This window comes from Halictus rubicundus, chromosome 2 (genome assembly GCF_050948215.1).
Source record: "Halictus rubicundus isolate RS-2024b chromosome 2, iyHalRubi1_principal, whole genome shotgun sequence".
In the NCBI taxonomy this organism is placed as follows: Eukaryota; Metazoa; Arthropoda; class Insecta; order Hymenoptera; family Halictidae; genus Halictus; species Halictus rubicundus.
Window position 1 is genome coordinate 13,905,326 of NC_135150.1, and position 16,280 is coordinate 13,921,605.

General features: G+C 44.3%; 1 protein-coding gene across 6 annotated transcripts in view; it reads left to right on the plus strand.

Annotated features, from left to right (window-relative positions):
- Positions 1-230: 230 nt before the first annotated feature.
- The window catches only part of LOC143365352 (protein FAM135A), a 57,143-nt gene continuing 41,093 nt past the window's right edge, over positions 231-16,280 (plus strand). For all 6 annotated transcript variants that reach the window (XM_076805449.1, XM_076805453.1, XM_076805450.1 and 3 more), the window contains exon 1: positions 231-1,322. The gene's annotated coding sequence lies outside the window, so the exon portion shown is untranslated. The remainder of the gene's footprint in view (positions 1,323-16,280) is intronic.

Sequence of the window (16,280 nt, forward strand, 5' to 3'; positions counted from 1 at the left end):
GCCACCGTCTGGGGTTCGTTCGTTTAGCACGCCTTCAGATCCGCCGTAGGTAACGGCTTAGCAACTAAGGAGTTCCAGTCATTGCAACTATAAAAGGAATCATACGGCAAGGGGTTGATTATCACGTTGACTGCCACGGGAGCTTTGTATGTTCTCCCGTAGGGTTCCACATTACGGTAGCCAACATGGCAGATAACGTGTTATCAACTGCAAGTAAAAGAAAAGAGGAGATATAAACTTCCTTCTCCTTCTAAGTTCTAAAGGAAAACGCGGTTCTTATCATGGTAGATGTAAAGAGTTGATTATCGATTTCGCGTTCAAAGAGTAGTGATTGCCGGGCACCGGCGCGGCAGTGCTTCCTCGGGTTATGATGAGAGACGAAAGTCCCTAGACAAGTGTAGAAGAGCAGCGACACCGGCTGGTCCGTCGAATTAGGCCGTAGTCGGGCGCGTGCGGTGCTCGGCGCGCTGAGAAGGGCGCATGCTGGAACGTGTCACGGGCACGCGTGTGTCACGATCGCCCATATATTGCTGTCGTGACTGGCCAGAAGGCTTTGCGGCGGGGTGGAAGGAGGGCCGGGCTTGTGGAGGCTTGGTAGCGCAGACAGGCGCGTAGATAGGCCAGCGTCGACGGTGGCGTTTCCGCAGAGAGAGCGAGCTACGGAATCTCGTCCCATGCTCGCAGACCGCCGCCGCGTGCAGCTGGCGTTTCTAGAGGGTGGTTCGTCGACGGTCACACGCGTCGTGTCAGCGCGAGGAGTGGCCCGTGACGAAGCACGCGCGACCGTGTTGCGAGTGGCGATGCTTAAATAACCGGGGGAACAGAAAAGCAAAGGGGGTAGAACTGAGAGAAAGAGAGAGAAAGAAAGAGAGAGAGAGGGTGGAGAGAATCCTTCGGCCATCGAGCCACGGACCGTGGGGTCTCGCCAGTATCGAAACTGCTACTCGTGGCAGCGGCAGTGGTGTCGATGGTGGTGGCGGTGGTGGTGGTGGTGGTTTTCAATCGTGGTGGTGCCCGTTGGTAGTCCGATATATCGCCTCGTATCGTGGTGGTGCGGATGGTGGTGGTGGTAGTAGTGTCGGGGTAGTGTGCTGCGCCTCATCCGACGACGGTAGCGAGGGAGAGAAAGAAAAGTAGCCCTCGAGGTTACGAGGCCAGAGGAGAAAGTGGGTGTTGCCGGAGTGACAACTGGAGGAACCGTCCGTCCGGGTCCTCACCGCCAGGACTCGAGGCACGGAGGGATCGTTGATAGAGGATGCACGTCGCTCGACGACACAACGATCTCCCAACCGAGAGCCTGGTCCTCGTAGATCGTGTGCCTCGTGAGTACACCCAAAGGACATACCTCTACACACGTATACACATGGAACATACGCGGCTTCCAGTCCCGCTTCTTTTCGTTTTCTTTTTCCCTTTCCATTGTTAGCAACGCGCCGTAACCTGTGGGTCTCGACCGTTTAACGTCGAGCAAACGCTGGAACGTTCCCTCGCAGGTGCCTGTCCTTCCCCTGCGCGCACTCTTGGAGGTCAGAACGAGGAGAAAGAACACGCAAGGAAGAGTTGTGCGTTTTCACCGTGTTCTTTCAGGACACCCTCCGAGATTTCGGAAGGGACACGAGTAAATTCGACGGCTACGAAGTAAATAGAGGTCGGATGCAAATTACGAGCGTGGATGAGGTGGTGCGCGATGGCCACGGTAATTGGGGCGAGGGGACGCTAGCTCGGTGGGCGCGGGGGAGAGGATGCGTTGGATACTTCCCTCTTTTCGCATCCTCTTCCTCGTTTGCACCCCTATCCCCGTTCGGTGTCCCGCGATTTTCCTTGTTCCTCTTCCCACCGTGTTTCGGTCTTCGCCTCCCCGTGCTGCTGGTAAACAGCAGTCACTGGCGTGTGAAGGTACATGGGCGTAGGTAAAACTCGCCTCTCCGCCGCCGCTGCCGCCCGGCCGCGCCGCGCCGGTCGAGTTTTTCGACGTAACGAGGGACCGCCGGTGTTATTCGTGCACAAAGACGACTCGGTGCCCTTTCCGCCACTACTCGTCTGTGTGTTCATGCGTGCCTGTATGCTTCCTCGGCCCTCCTCGACGGGCAACACCGGCACACACGAACGCCAGAACTCGAGGCTTGTCGACCGGCCGATTCAAGAACATCCCTCTACCCCGTTATACCCGGGACCGTGTGCACTGGCCTCGATTAGTTCTCGCTTAGAGAGAGAGTTGTGACCGGATTATTCTTCTCTTCTCTCTTTCTTCTCTCTCTCTCTCTTTTTTTTAGGGGCGTTCGGGGCAGGCGAAAGGGGGTGCGCTAACGACGTCACCGTGTCGAGTGAGTCACGGCTTCTAAATTGATCCCCCACTATGGTTGCTCTTCCTCCTCCTCCTCCTCCTCCTGCTCTCGTGTCCCCTGCATCCTCTTGCTTTTACTACACCTATTCCAGCTTTTTCGTCCTCTTTCCAATCTACACAACTCGGTTATCGTCGTTCTCCCACACGACGCCCCCCCGCTCTCGACCCTTTCCATCTCGTTTTCCATCATCTCCCATCAACGAAGGCGCGTTGATTTAATCCCTGATGCAACGTGCCCTCTTCCTGCACGTCCCACGTTTCCCCCCGACGATTTACACGACCGGAAAATACGGGCCGGAAACGATCGTGGCCCGAGGTGGTTCCACGGGTGCGGGTACGACGTTTTTCCTAACGGGCGGCCGACGACGGTCTCTCGTTCAATAATTTCGCAAGGTTACGGGGTCTGTCGATACCCCGTCGGTCGGTCTGTTTCGCAAGAATGATCGATCCCGTGATTCCTACTTACGGCCGGCCGAGTGGAAGATAGTACGTGTGTGTGCGTGCGCGCCCGAACGGCATTTCCGCACTCGTGCCGCCCGTGTTCCACGCGGCTTCCCGGTTTAGGGCCGAAGATAAGATTAAGCACAGATGATTGCGTGACGGTACCCGGAGCCCGAGACTATTATCAAACGTGAGAGGGCGATTGAAAATAGGCTGCCGCTTCGAGGACCCCGACGGTTTTATTTAACGAGGGAACAACGGGTTAACGCGCCCCGGGAAAAGCTGTTTCCTTCGCTTTCTGCCCGCGATACGTTATCTGAATCTCCGGCCCTGATCGGTCTATTAAGCCGTACGCTCGTACGTACGTAGAAACGGCACCGCACTCGGGCCGCGCGGAAAATCATTGCGCGAAAGTAGAACGAATAATTTTAGACGGAAACATTGACGCAGGGGCGACCCTACGACATTTTTCGATGCCGTCAACCCCAACACCGTTAACCCCTTCTAACCCAATTTTCTGTGGAACGAACGCGGTGAAAGAGGTCCGAGAAATACACCCAATCCTTTTATAACGCGGTACTCTGATCGCAGTTTCGATATAACGCATGATTCAACACATCACTTCAAGTATTATTCAATGGCAAAGGCAGCTCAGTAATCCAACTAAGTGAAAGAAGAATTTTATATTTTAATAAAATGATACGATAGGCTTACCGTCACACGAATAAGGAATGTATTAATAGACTTGGAAAATGTATTCTCTGTGTTCTCCTAATTTTTATCACACCTAAGTTTCGCTTAACACAGTTCCGATACACGCGGAACGAAGCTAACCATGTTATAGCAGGGTTGACTATAGACGACTGGAGTAGGCTATACAATAGTAATGAGGAAATTCTTTCGTTGCATAGGGGTGAACGGTAGAATGTTGCGCTGAATACTAGCGATGAAATGGAGGAGAATCACGAGCGTGTGACGTCAATGTTACAAAGCGTTACAGAGACAATCCCACCGTTTAGCAATAAGTGTTTGCAATTAGTCGAAGAACGTGTCCCGGAGCATTCATCGGGCTGCCAGGCGAGCGACGCTCGTCATCCAATTCGAATGAATCCACGGTCCCGAAGAAATTGTAGGTAGGTTCCGCCGACGAATCGTTTTCCCCTCGTTTTCCGGTTAAGTTGCATTTAATGCAACCCCCCGGCGCATCCCGGCGATCCAACCGGATGCCGGCTGTTTTCTCATTAAGGAATGGAAAGTTTCTTGCCCCGGAATGGGACGCGACGCCGTTCCGTCGTCGACGACGACGACGACGACGACGACGGAAAGACGGGAGAGCCCGGCAACAATATGGCGAAATGAATATCTGGGGAATATCCGTGAACGCTCGGCCGAACATAAGAATCCATTATCGGGCTTAATATCTCTGAGCCACTCGGGCCCGCGTCCCTTTATTTCTTTTCCGGCGATGCTTTATTAGCGTCTCATTTTCGCCGGGGATGAATAGGTCTCCGTCGGGCCGGTCCGCGTCAGCTTCGCGGCGCGATTTCAATGGACGAACGGTTAATTTCTTTTCCTGGATTCGATCGGGTCGAATCGCCTATCGGGACGGAAATAAACCGTGGAATTGCCGCGGAGCATTGAAATTTTATTCGCAATTCGCTTGGCGGTAGCATTGGCACAGCTTTTGCAATATGAATGTCCAGAGCTATGCACAGAACCGCCTCGTGCTCCGACATTCTTATACGTTCTAGTACGTTTCAGAACGAAAATACTGCCACGATTAAAATTGTATTAAGCGAAATATACGACGAAATTGTTCGACGTTAAAATGATCGAAAAGTAACATGTCAGAATGATAAAACCGTTTTGTTTTTAATCATTTTTTTATGGACCTTTTACGAACATGTTCGTGACATTTTCCCGATTAAAATGAGACCAAACGTGACGCAATTCGAAGCGTATTTCATTGTGTAATTCGCGACTCGGTAGAATCTCGATTATCCGAACCGTTGGAATCTCCATTGCTCAAGGACGTGTTTTACGCGCGAACAATTCAATTTATAAATTTTAGAATAAAACGAACGATGGACTGAGAGAGCAGAGACTGCAAGATTCAAAATGAGTGCGGGTTTTACGAAATCATCGGAGACGAATGAATTTTCCGAAAATCGGAGTAGCGCGGCAATACGTTTCGGAGCAGTTTTAATGAGTGCGATTCGTTATTAGGTGGGATCGGTGTTGGGAGCCACAGTGGACCACATTTTTCCCCGTGGTTCACCGCGGCGGCACCCTGACATTTCGCCGACCGTCCCTGGGAAAGGTCACCGAATGTGGAGCAACTTTCGAGCGGACAGATCGAGCGTTCTCGCGGGACCGACACCTCGGCTAACCTTAATAATTCTCGGCGAGCGTATTTTCAGGCGCGAAATCGACCGAGCGGAATGGAAAACTCGCTTCATCGAATTATAACAGCCGGGGCGTCGTGCCCGGTGACTTTGAAATTAATTATACGACCATCCGGCTGGAATCGGCCGCGATTGATCACCCCGTTGAGAACCTACCACCGGATCGACTTTAATATTCGACGAGGAATAAGGAGATCGGGATAGTAGGTTATAACCGCACCCGACCCGACCCGACCCGACCCGACTCGTCGTCGTCGTCGTCGTCGCAATTGCAATTCATGTTTGCGATTTAATATCGACTGACCCGGCGGCCGACGGTGACCGGCGCTGGAAAGTTAAAAAGGGACATCGATCTCTGAACTATTTGCATCCACCGGATCGCCGACACTCTCCTGTTGATGTCTCAATTCGTTGAACTTTTATGAACGCTCGCTTATCTTTCAATAGCCGCCTTTCCTTCGTTTCGCAGAATAAATAGTAATTGAAAATATTAACATGTGATTTTGTACACTTTATTGTTTAAAATCATAGCACGCAACACGGTATTCGTAGAATCCATGTAAATTGATTTAATACTTCACGAAACAGGTACGTCGCGTCTGATAAAACATTTTAACGAGGCAGGTGGGCGGCGAGAAAATGCTGAACTTGTTAAAAAGTTATATTTCACGTCGAGAATAATCTATTTTTTATTAAATTGGCACAGCAGTTTTATATTCTTTATATTTCTGTCTGTTTGGCAATCTGAAAAAGTTTTACTGGACACGGTGTTAAATTATTCTGCACAGCTCTCTAGCATTTCATAATGTCAAAATAAAGTCGAGATGCTACTTAACATTGCCTACAACAATCACGAGTCGAATTACCTTATTTGCGTAACGTAACAAGAAAATGGTTTCTCTGCCAATTAACCAAGCTCAAAAAAAAAAAGTTATATTTCACGTCGGGAATAATCTATTTTTTATTAAATTGGCGCAGCAGTTTTATATTCTTTATATTTCTGTCTGTTTGGCAATCTGAAAAAGCTTTGCTGCACACGGTGTTAAATTATTCTGCACGGCTCTCTAACATTTTATAATTTCAAAATAGAATCAATATGCTACTTAACATCACGAGTCGAATTACCTTATTTGCGTAACGTAATAAGAAAATGGTTTCTCTGCCAATTAACCAAGCCAACAGGTTAACGAGCCGACTAACAAGGAAATCGTGTCGATCAAGACGACAGTGGGGCAACGTGATCGATCCCGACATCTGATTTTGTGTTTAGATTTGTCCGCGTCAACCGTAACGCGTCTAGCCTCATGAATATTCGCGTCGAGATCGCGTTCGGGGTAGATTGCAAATTTCGTAAGACGGTCGGAATGTAATTAATGTGTCCCGCGTCTTGCGTGAGCGATAAGTCCCGCGTAGAATCTAGAATATAACTGCGAAGTGTAGGTTTCGAAGAGTGCCCGATCGCCGCGGAAGATTGAATTAATTATTCAGTCTTCCAGACTTGAGCCTTCAGACCGTTCGGATAGATTACTAATAGAATCCGGCAAGAAACGAGGGGTGTCGGCGGGGAAGATTGATAAGTATGATGGCCGGAAAGCTAGCGGAAAGTGTAATGTGTCTGGTCTGACACGGCACCGTCATTTTCTACTTCGATCCCGGTCATTATATCCTGCCCGTTAATTCTTTGAGCACTTAGAAGCATCGTCGACCGAAACGTGATGTAACTCTTGTTAAACGGTTGCCGCCGAGCACCGAATAATCGTTACTCGTGAATAACGGAAATAATGAAATGGCATACTAACTGTCCGGTGTGATTAACTTGTGAATTATTAATCACGAAACGATTACAGTTTCGGTTTGACGTGCACGATATGGTAATGGACGGAGGGGGGAATATCGAACGCGTACTTTGGACGTTGCATATTTATAAAACAGAATTAATATATTATTATTTGTATTATTTTTACTGCTTGTCATACGAGAAATAGCGGGAGGAAGAAAATGATGGAATTAGAAATTATTAACTGGTGGACGCAGCTTTCGTGATATTAAATAACGAAGCGCCGTCTGACCCGGAGTCGGCCAATTCTACTTTACGCTAATTGTAAGTTTCTTTGTCACGCTAATCCTTTACGATTCAATGCTCGCGAAGCATGGCGGCTTACAGGCACTGTTATTAATTCTTATTTGTTTCGTGATAAATAAGCTTCTATAATTAATTCTAAATGGACGAGCAACGCGTGGTAGAATTAAGCGGTTAGATACCTTTCAACAATTGAAATGCAAGAGGAATTCAACAATTTTTCTGATATACATACAATTACGTTTCTTTAAAGGATTAGTAGTATTTGAAAATTTGAAAATTCTTTTAAATCTTTCACTAATTATTCACAGAAGAATGTTACAAGGCATAGAGAAGTGCAGAGTCCAATCAAACAACTTCGTCATATATACTGCATAATGTCGACACATCAACTTTGGACGCTTACGTCTCTGGAATAGTTTATGCAAAAACAAAAGTATTCGAGTGTTTTAAAAACGTCTTGGCGTCACCTTCACGATACGTAATCAAAAATTGTAGGTCTCCACAGAAAATTTCAATTCTAATCTGTAGAGAGCTTTCAAGGTTACTGCAATGTCAAACGAATACAATCGTCATGCTCTTCTGCAGCGTGTTCGCAATACTTTGTCCCAGCGTTTTTTTCGTAAAAGGTAAACGTTAGAAAAAAACCGAAGAGGAGGTAGTAGTAGTATATTTTACTAGCGATATGATAGCGTATCTCAATTTTTTGTGTTTTTAATATTTTTCGGAATCGTTCATGTTATTTTTTAGGATCCAATTACAAAATTCAGTACGTCGTGGATGATTAGATTCCTGGAGACTTTGTACTTTGTGATATTTGAAAGGTTTGTAATCGTACAATTGTAGAACTTTGTGTGTTGATGCAATATCACCTAGCCTGGCCGCTTTTCTTATCGAAGTAGAGGAATCTTCTTGAAAATGAAGAAGTATTTCTAATTGTTTGTTTTTTGAAAACAGTGATTCGACGGATCCTCTGATGTTTTGACTCCACTACAGATCCTGTTTCATCGTATTCACTTTATCCTGCGTAGAATAACGATACGTAATGATAACGTATGGTTTGGCCGGTTGTTTCGCACAACTGTACTAAAACTGAAGGAATAAGCTTGTCCTTTCAAAACATAAACATTCACACAGTCAGCGGAAGTCACATTGAACACGAGATGAAGTCTTATCACCACAACATACTAGTAAATACAATACTACGAAATGTTAAATCTATTTCTCTTATTTCTGCCCTTGTATGACCCTGAGGACCGTAGTATACTACATGGTGGATCTTGTCTCAATGTCCGTTTTCATATGATGCAAACAAATATGTGTCATTCCATTTTAAAAAATGAAGGTCATCTTTATTTCTAGAAAAGTATTAAAAATACAAAAAATTGAGATACGCTATCTAGTAAAATGTACTACAACCATCTCCTCCTCGATTTTTTATCTAATGTTTACCTTTTACGAAAAAAAAAAACACCCTGGACATGTGACAACTCTCGTGCGAAACATTTGTTCGCATCGCCTATAATATTCGAGTAACGGAATTTTGTCTGGGAGACGGGCTTTCTCCCCAGTGACAACACCTAACGCGGATTCTCATTCACGGCGTCGTATAAATCCGCGTCTCGGGTCGCGGGGGAGTGCGGGCGGTTCGCGACCTCTTATCCGAATTGAAACCTTAGCACGTAGTCTGACCGGGCACGGTCATTTTCCAGTTCGATCGGGCCGTGGTCAGTGAACCGGCTCGCGTGTGCACGTGCACGGTGTGTCCTTGTTCCTCTCATCCCCCCTCTCTCTCCCGGCATTGTTCAATTTCAATCGACCAGCAATCCGGAGCCCCTGATCGCGATGGGATCCCATGAATAATCCAAGACGGCCCGCCGTCGACGGTGTGCGACCGGTGCCAGAGGACCCCGAGGCTCGTTTGCACGTGACAAATTCTTGGCTACTTCAACTCCCGTTGATTAGGCGCCGAGTGCCGCGGATGCTTGGCTCGGTACCGGCGATTCCGCACGAATGCAACGCGCGACGCGTGCGACGCGTGCACCCCGACCTGTCAACTGCAACGTGAAACGGATATTTCAGTCCTCCGATCTGTCTGGGAATTGCGGAATTGCTTGCGTTACCGGTTTTCCGGTTTCAGTGACGCCCCACAGTGGTCTGAAACGCGGAATCTCGTGACATTTTGGTACAACTTCTGAACTATTAAAGATGTCGAGGTGATATTTGGGGTGTAGAATATTAACAAGTAATCTTTTTTAGTGGTGCATAATGTACTTTTTGTTTATTTAATAGCTTTTCTTACTATTTTTTAAGTATATTTCCAAATTTAACAACTTTTAGAATCACAGTCAGCTTAGTAAATATTTTTAAATAAAATTTGGTTTAGTGCTTAAAGTGTTTTTTAGTCGTCGAAGAGTCCCGACGAAGAACCCGAGAACCTATGCGCATAGCCGTACGGACGCGGGCGACTTTAAATAATAATAACGCGTGATATTGGACGAGATTGGAAATAATTCTTGCACGATTATATAAAAGAAAGTGTGCTGAACATATTCCATTTTGTAAAATTCCATGATCTCTTCTGTCTTAGAAGATATACTGAACTAATGGACAAAGTATACTGAGGTATCCGAGGACCTACGCGTATAGCCGCACGGACGCGGGCGACTTTAAACAATAATAACGCGTGATATTGGACGAGATTGGAAATAATTCTTGCACGATTATATAAAAGAAAGTGTGCTGAACATATTCCATTTTGTAAAATTCCATGATCTCTTCTGTCTTAGAAGATATACTGAACTAATGGACAAAGTATACTGAGGTATCCGAGGACCTACGCGTATAGCCGCACGGACGCGGGCAACTTTAAACAATAATATCTTGTGATATGGGACAAAATGGGAAATAATTCTTACATGATTGTGTAGAAGAAAGTATGCTGAAAATCCTCCATTTTGTAAAATTCTATGATCTCGTATGATACAGAAGATATTCCTTGCGAAGTCTTGAGAATTTTGAAAATTTTCTACATTGCATTTGGCATGACATGTTGAATACATTATGAATAGTAATTTTTAATCGACAATGGTAATTTACAGCTTAAAGATAAACCTTTCATTTAAAAATAAATTAGAAGGAAAATATTAAAAAGGATCGTCAGGACATCTCAAAGAAGAAAAGCAATTTTTTCCATGAGAAAGGCTGTCTTCAAAACTTTCAACTTTAACCGTTTATTACAGTAATGGTATTTATCAAATATTATTAATTTTTTCATTTTCAAGGTTGATGGATATTTAGGAAGCAATAAGCATTCAACATAAGTCAATATGGAGACAGTTGATTTTTTGGCAAAATGTTACTAAATTTCGCGTTTTTTGCATTCCTGAAACGTGGGACAGTAAAATATCATTAATAACATTTTGCTAAAATAGAAAACCGCGTTTAACGTACAGGACTTTTGACGACTCGACTAGGAAGAACGAGGCGAAAACCTGAAAAAATCATAATAATACTAAAGGAATAATATAGTGCTTTTAAGTGATTTTAGAAGAAACCCCGAGGAATGCAGAAGGGTTAATCCTGAAGTGAACTTTCTAAATGAATTTACAAATTGTAGTAGCTCAAATAAAATGTATACATCTGTATCGAGTTGGTAAATGAAACTCATCGTTGTGAACATAAATTAAAATAATACAGTGATCCCGATTGTCTTCCCAATCACTTGAGAGTCGAAGAGTTTTAATGAGTATATTATTTCTAGCGTAACGCGAGACAACTTCCTCTGAAAAAAATTCCTCGTATCTCCCCGACATCGGAGAAAACGGTAAAAGTAATTACCACTGAAGCTTTATTATCTGCGGACCTTTATGCAAGTGAACGTTTCCGCTGGTTAAACGGAAATTGCACAGAAGCTCGTTATCGTAATAAAGGATTCTTTCCCGAGCAAAGAAGAATATTAAACCCATGTCCGGGCCTGTTGACACATTTATTTTGTCGGGGTTTATTCGCCAGCACTTGATACAAAAGTGATACGGGAGAATAACGCGGTGTACGCGTAATTAAAATGGCGGAGGGAAGATCGTAATGGCCGGACTTTCATAAAGTTCAGCGCGGAACTTAAAACCGTTCGTTAGGAGATGATAAGATTATGTACATAATATGCACGCTGTCTTGTAAACCCGGAGCACGTAGACACCGAGTTTATATAAATCTGACTGGTAATTACCGGTGTGCAGGTTTCTACGTGATAAGAGGCAGCTGTTCCAAAGCACGGCCTTGATATACCGCATGAAAGCTTGTAGATTACAACAGAGATACATACATGGATGAAGAACTCAGAGTTTCGTTTTATTTTTAACCTCCCGGAGAGCTTCGCAGAAGGGGTTTTCCGTGCAATTTTCATCTTTGTTAAATAATGGAGAAAAACCCCTGTCCGCGATCTAATAATAGCGAAACTTGGATTATAAGAAACCTCTTTAAAGAAATTTAATTCCTCCATGCGAGCCTTACACGTGCCGGAGATCCAAGATAAAATATTAATAATAGAATATTCAGCTTCTCAAGCGTACAAACATTCTGAACGTGTAACTTCTGTATTTCTCGCTAAGAAATTGTTAGTTATTAATTCCGAGCTTCGCGGAAATTCACGTAAAACGCTCTCGCATTGTTTCAAGGGCAAAAGAAGTGCAAACTACAGTGAATTCTCGATATGTGTCAACAACACGGGTCTTGCCAGCGTCGTGTATCGCTCAGAAGACATACCCGTGTTATGTTTACATTCCTCGGCGTCCGAGACCTCTCGAGCTTCGTTATACTCCGCGGTGGAGGGGATAATTCCGCGACGTTTATCATCCAGGCCTTGGCGACAAATATAGAGAAATCGCTGTACTCCCGATAATAAAAATGGAGAAAACGTAATCGTATCAATGAGTACGCATTAAATAATTGTAGTAATTTGAGCGGGGCCGGATCGGCACGAAGTAGTCCAGGGTTAATTTTGTGGCATAGAAAATTCGCTGGTCGCGAATGAAGACGTCGAAGTCGGTAGTCTGTATGCGTTGCACATTCAGTACCGTTGAAAAGGTTAGGAAAACGGCGGATCGGAAAAAAATTAAGCGAGATGATTTGCAAAGCGCACGTTAAGCGGAAGGTGTCGTGCTTGTGGCACGTGTCCACGCTATTTTCTAGCCGCGGTCCGAAGCCAATGAACCTGTGTGTGGTTCAACAACCACGCGAGCGTGCTCGAGAAGTTTCAACCGTAAGGCGATAAAGCGTGGTTTATTGCAACGCGCTTGCACACGTCGCCTACGTCCCCCCTCTCCCTCTCTACCTCTTTCTCTCTCTCTCACTCTCTCTCTCTCTCTCTCTCTCTCTCTCTCTCTCGGCTCAGGGTTCCTACACCCCCTCAAACCGCCTCGACACCCCCGTGAGAGCGTATCGAGGCTATTGATAGTGATAACGACACGCCGGCCGCGTGTAGACGCACCGGGTGGGGGTCCTTTTTCAGGCTAACCGCGATGAGTAAGACGATAACACGGGATTGTGAGCTTGAACGGCCGCGTTCCTTTTATCGCCGCTCAGATAATCTCGTAATTACTTATACGTAACGAGCAACGGACGATACGAGCCGCGGCTATCGCTGAAAAATCACCGTTCGACTGTCAGACCATTGCGCAACTTGAAAACCCCTCGGTTTTTGCACACAATTCCATTACTCGTGAATTACAGGTGATACGAATAAACGTTCCAGACGAAAGTTGCAGGATCTTGAAGAGACTACGTGATGGTTGGATTTGTTTGACATTGCAGTAACCTTGAGAAGCTCTGTAGAGACCACAATTGAAATTTACAGTGGGGACCTATATTTTTGATTGCGTGTTCTTGAAGGCGTCAGACGTTTTCAAAACACCAGAATACTTTTGTTCTTGCGTAAACGAACAAAACAAATAAAACTAAATACATTCCCGGCCATTTGTAAGTCTGTTTTCTCGAAACAAAATCTTTAATTTCTGAAAGCTTTGTGGTAGAACCAAGTTGAACGCTTTCATACGTCTTTTGTATTCAATACGATTTTTTGGAAACCGTAATTAGTAGACGGATTTTATGCACTCATGCAAAAAATGGATGACTGAAAACCAAAACTGAAGATATTGGACATTTTTGTCTAATTTCTATTTCTTACGATCGCGTTTCAACATTGTTATAATAAAAATATAATAAAAATCGGCAGTCTAATAATTACAGTTCGCAACGATTTGTAATTTATTCGTTCGAATCGGTTATCACTTCCTCAAATTGCACGATCGATCCTTATCCGATACACACTGCCTATTGTCTCGTCTGCACGAATAAAAACGCTGGCGATTATCGAAATTAATATATTCACTGGCGGATACTGGAGGTACGTTCGCCGTTCCGCAACATTATTATTAAACATGTGATTTCAATCTCGCTACGGTCTCTCTCGAGCGTTTCACACACGATAATTTATTCACGCACACCGTGCGAATATAGTCGTGGAAACAGAAATGTGAGGATTCCCCGTAATGCGCCAGCGGCGTCAATGTACACCGTCGCATTCGTGTCACGGTAATTTGTTGAACGACAGTGTACTCGCAGCCGTTGCTGCGAAACAGTGTTGTCAGTCGGGCTCGAGCGCCATTTCCAAATGAATCGACGACCAAACGCGATGCTTTCCGCTTTTCCGTCGAACAAAAGCGACAAAATAACGTTAAAAAATATCCGACCGGGACGCTTTCGACGTCTGTATAGATGGCGGCTGGCATCGATCCATTTTGGCAGGGATTTTTCGAATTATTTTTATTTTATCCGGTCTCGTTGATCTTTTGATTGCGCTTAATTAATACGTTGACAATTGAGCATCTGTTTATTATAACTCCTTTAACGTCATTTTAAGTTTAATTAACGTTTAATGAAAAACGTTCGATTGAATCTTTCAGTTTTCATATGATTAACCCGTTATGTCACGTGCGTATCTCCTACCTTCAATTAGTTTTTAAAATTTATATAACGTTCTTGTTGACAATTATCATAGTAGCTATACAGGGCGTGCCAAAAATGTTGCACTTCCTCGAAATGGGTGATTTCTGAGGTGAATTGACGTAGCTTTTCCCTTTGCGAAAATATTCCCCGTGCCTTCGTTATGGAGTTATTAACGAAAAACACGGACCAATCAGAACGCGGCTACTGCGGACGGATTCCGGCTCGGCCAACGACAACGTCACGCTCAGCGAGACCTGTCCGAACCGGAATCCGTCCACGCGCTCCGATTGGTCCGTGTTTTTCGTTAATATGTCCTCAACAAAGCCTCGGAGAACATTTTCTCAAAGGAAAAAGTTTCTTCAAATCACCTCAAGAATTACTCCTTTCAAGAAACTACATTTTTGGGACACCCTGCAGATTTCTGTTATCCTGGATAATTTTTCACTGATCCAAATAATAAATACAGTGAATTCTCGATACATTAGGTGGACCCATAAGTAATCAATTATTTTGAAATCTGAAACAAACTTTGTAGTAAATTCAGGTTTTTATTTCTTAATTTATTACATAATCTCCATCATTATCAAGGACAGTTTCATCTTTCCTGCAAATTTTCAATCCCCCTCTGATAAAAATCCAGGGCTCGTGAAGCAAAATATGACTCAAGGTGCCTCCTTACATCTTCTACAAAAGTGAATGTTTTATTTCTTAAATAATGCTCCAGAGATCTGAAAAGATGAAAGTCAGAGGGAGCCATATCCGGTGAGTATGGGGAGTGTGGTAACACTTCCCATTGCAATTCTTTGATTTTTCCTGAGTGAGTTTCGCTGTATGGGGCCGGGCATTGTCGATTTGCAGTATTACACCTTTTCTGTGGACTAAAGATGCCATCTTTTTCAATAGTTTTGAATACAGCCGTTGTAATTGCTGACAATACAACTCAGCAGTAACTGTTTCTCCAGGTTTCAACAACTCAAAGTGAATTATACCACGACAGTCCCACCAAATGCACAGTAACACTTTTCTAAGCGATAAGCTAGGTTTAGGGGTTGATATTGCGGTTTGATTTGCAGAAAGCCATTGCTTGGAACGCTTTATGTTATCAGAAAGAATCCATTTTTCATCACCGGTAACGATTCTGCTAAGAAATGGATCTCTACGAAATCTGGATAGCAATGAAGTGCAAATTGATCGACGAATATTCTTGTTTGTCTCAGATCAATGATGCGGTACCCATACTCCTTGCCTATATGCCTTTCCCATTTCGTGTAGGTGCCTTTGTATAGTTCACCATGTGGACCCAAGGCTTTTCGATAATTCTTGTATACTTAATTTTTGATCAGCTTCCACTAGAGATTGTAGGGTGTCATTATCAAATTCAACTGGTCGTCCACTTCGAGGCCTCTTAGAGAGATCATAATCACCAGCAACAAACCTTCTGAACCAACGTTGACACTTTTTGACCTTCAATACATCTCCATAAACATCGCAAATATTCTTTGTTGTTACCGTTGCATTAAATCCCGCATGAAAGTGAAAAAGTATGCAATGACGAATATGATCCTCGGAAAGTATGGACGCCGTCATTTTATTACAAGGTTGTAAAAAAGATTATACTTTTTAGAATATTTTGAACACAGGCTGCTTTACCGAAAACTGTAAAAGAATACGTGTTTACTCTTCAACGATCGGTACGGAACTAAAGGTAAAACAAATTCTTTGCAAATAATTGTTTACTTATGGGTACCCCTAATATATCAACAACGCGGGTCTTGCCAGCGTCGTGTATCGTCCAGGAGACATACCCGAGCCGTGTTATGTTTACACTCCTCGGCGTCCGAGGTCTCTCGAGCTTCGTGGCCCCCTTATACCCCGCGGTAGTGAGGATAATTCCGCGACGTTTATCATGCAGGCCTTGGCGACATATATAGAGAAATTACAATATTCATAATATAATACAGTATAATATATCACAATACAATATAATATAACTGGTGCTGCAAAT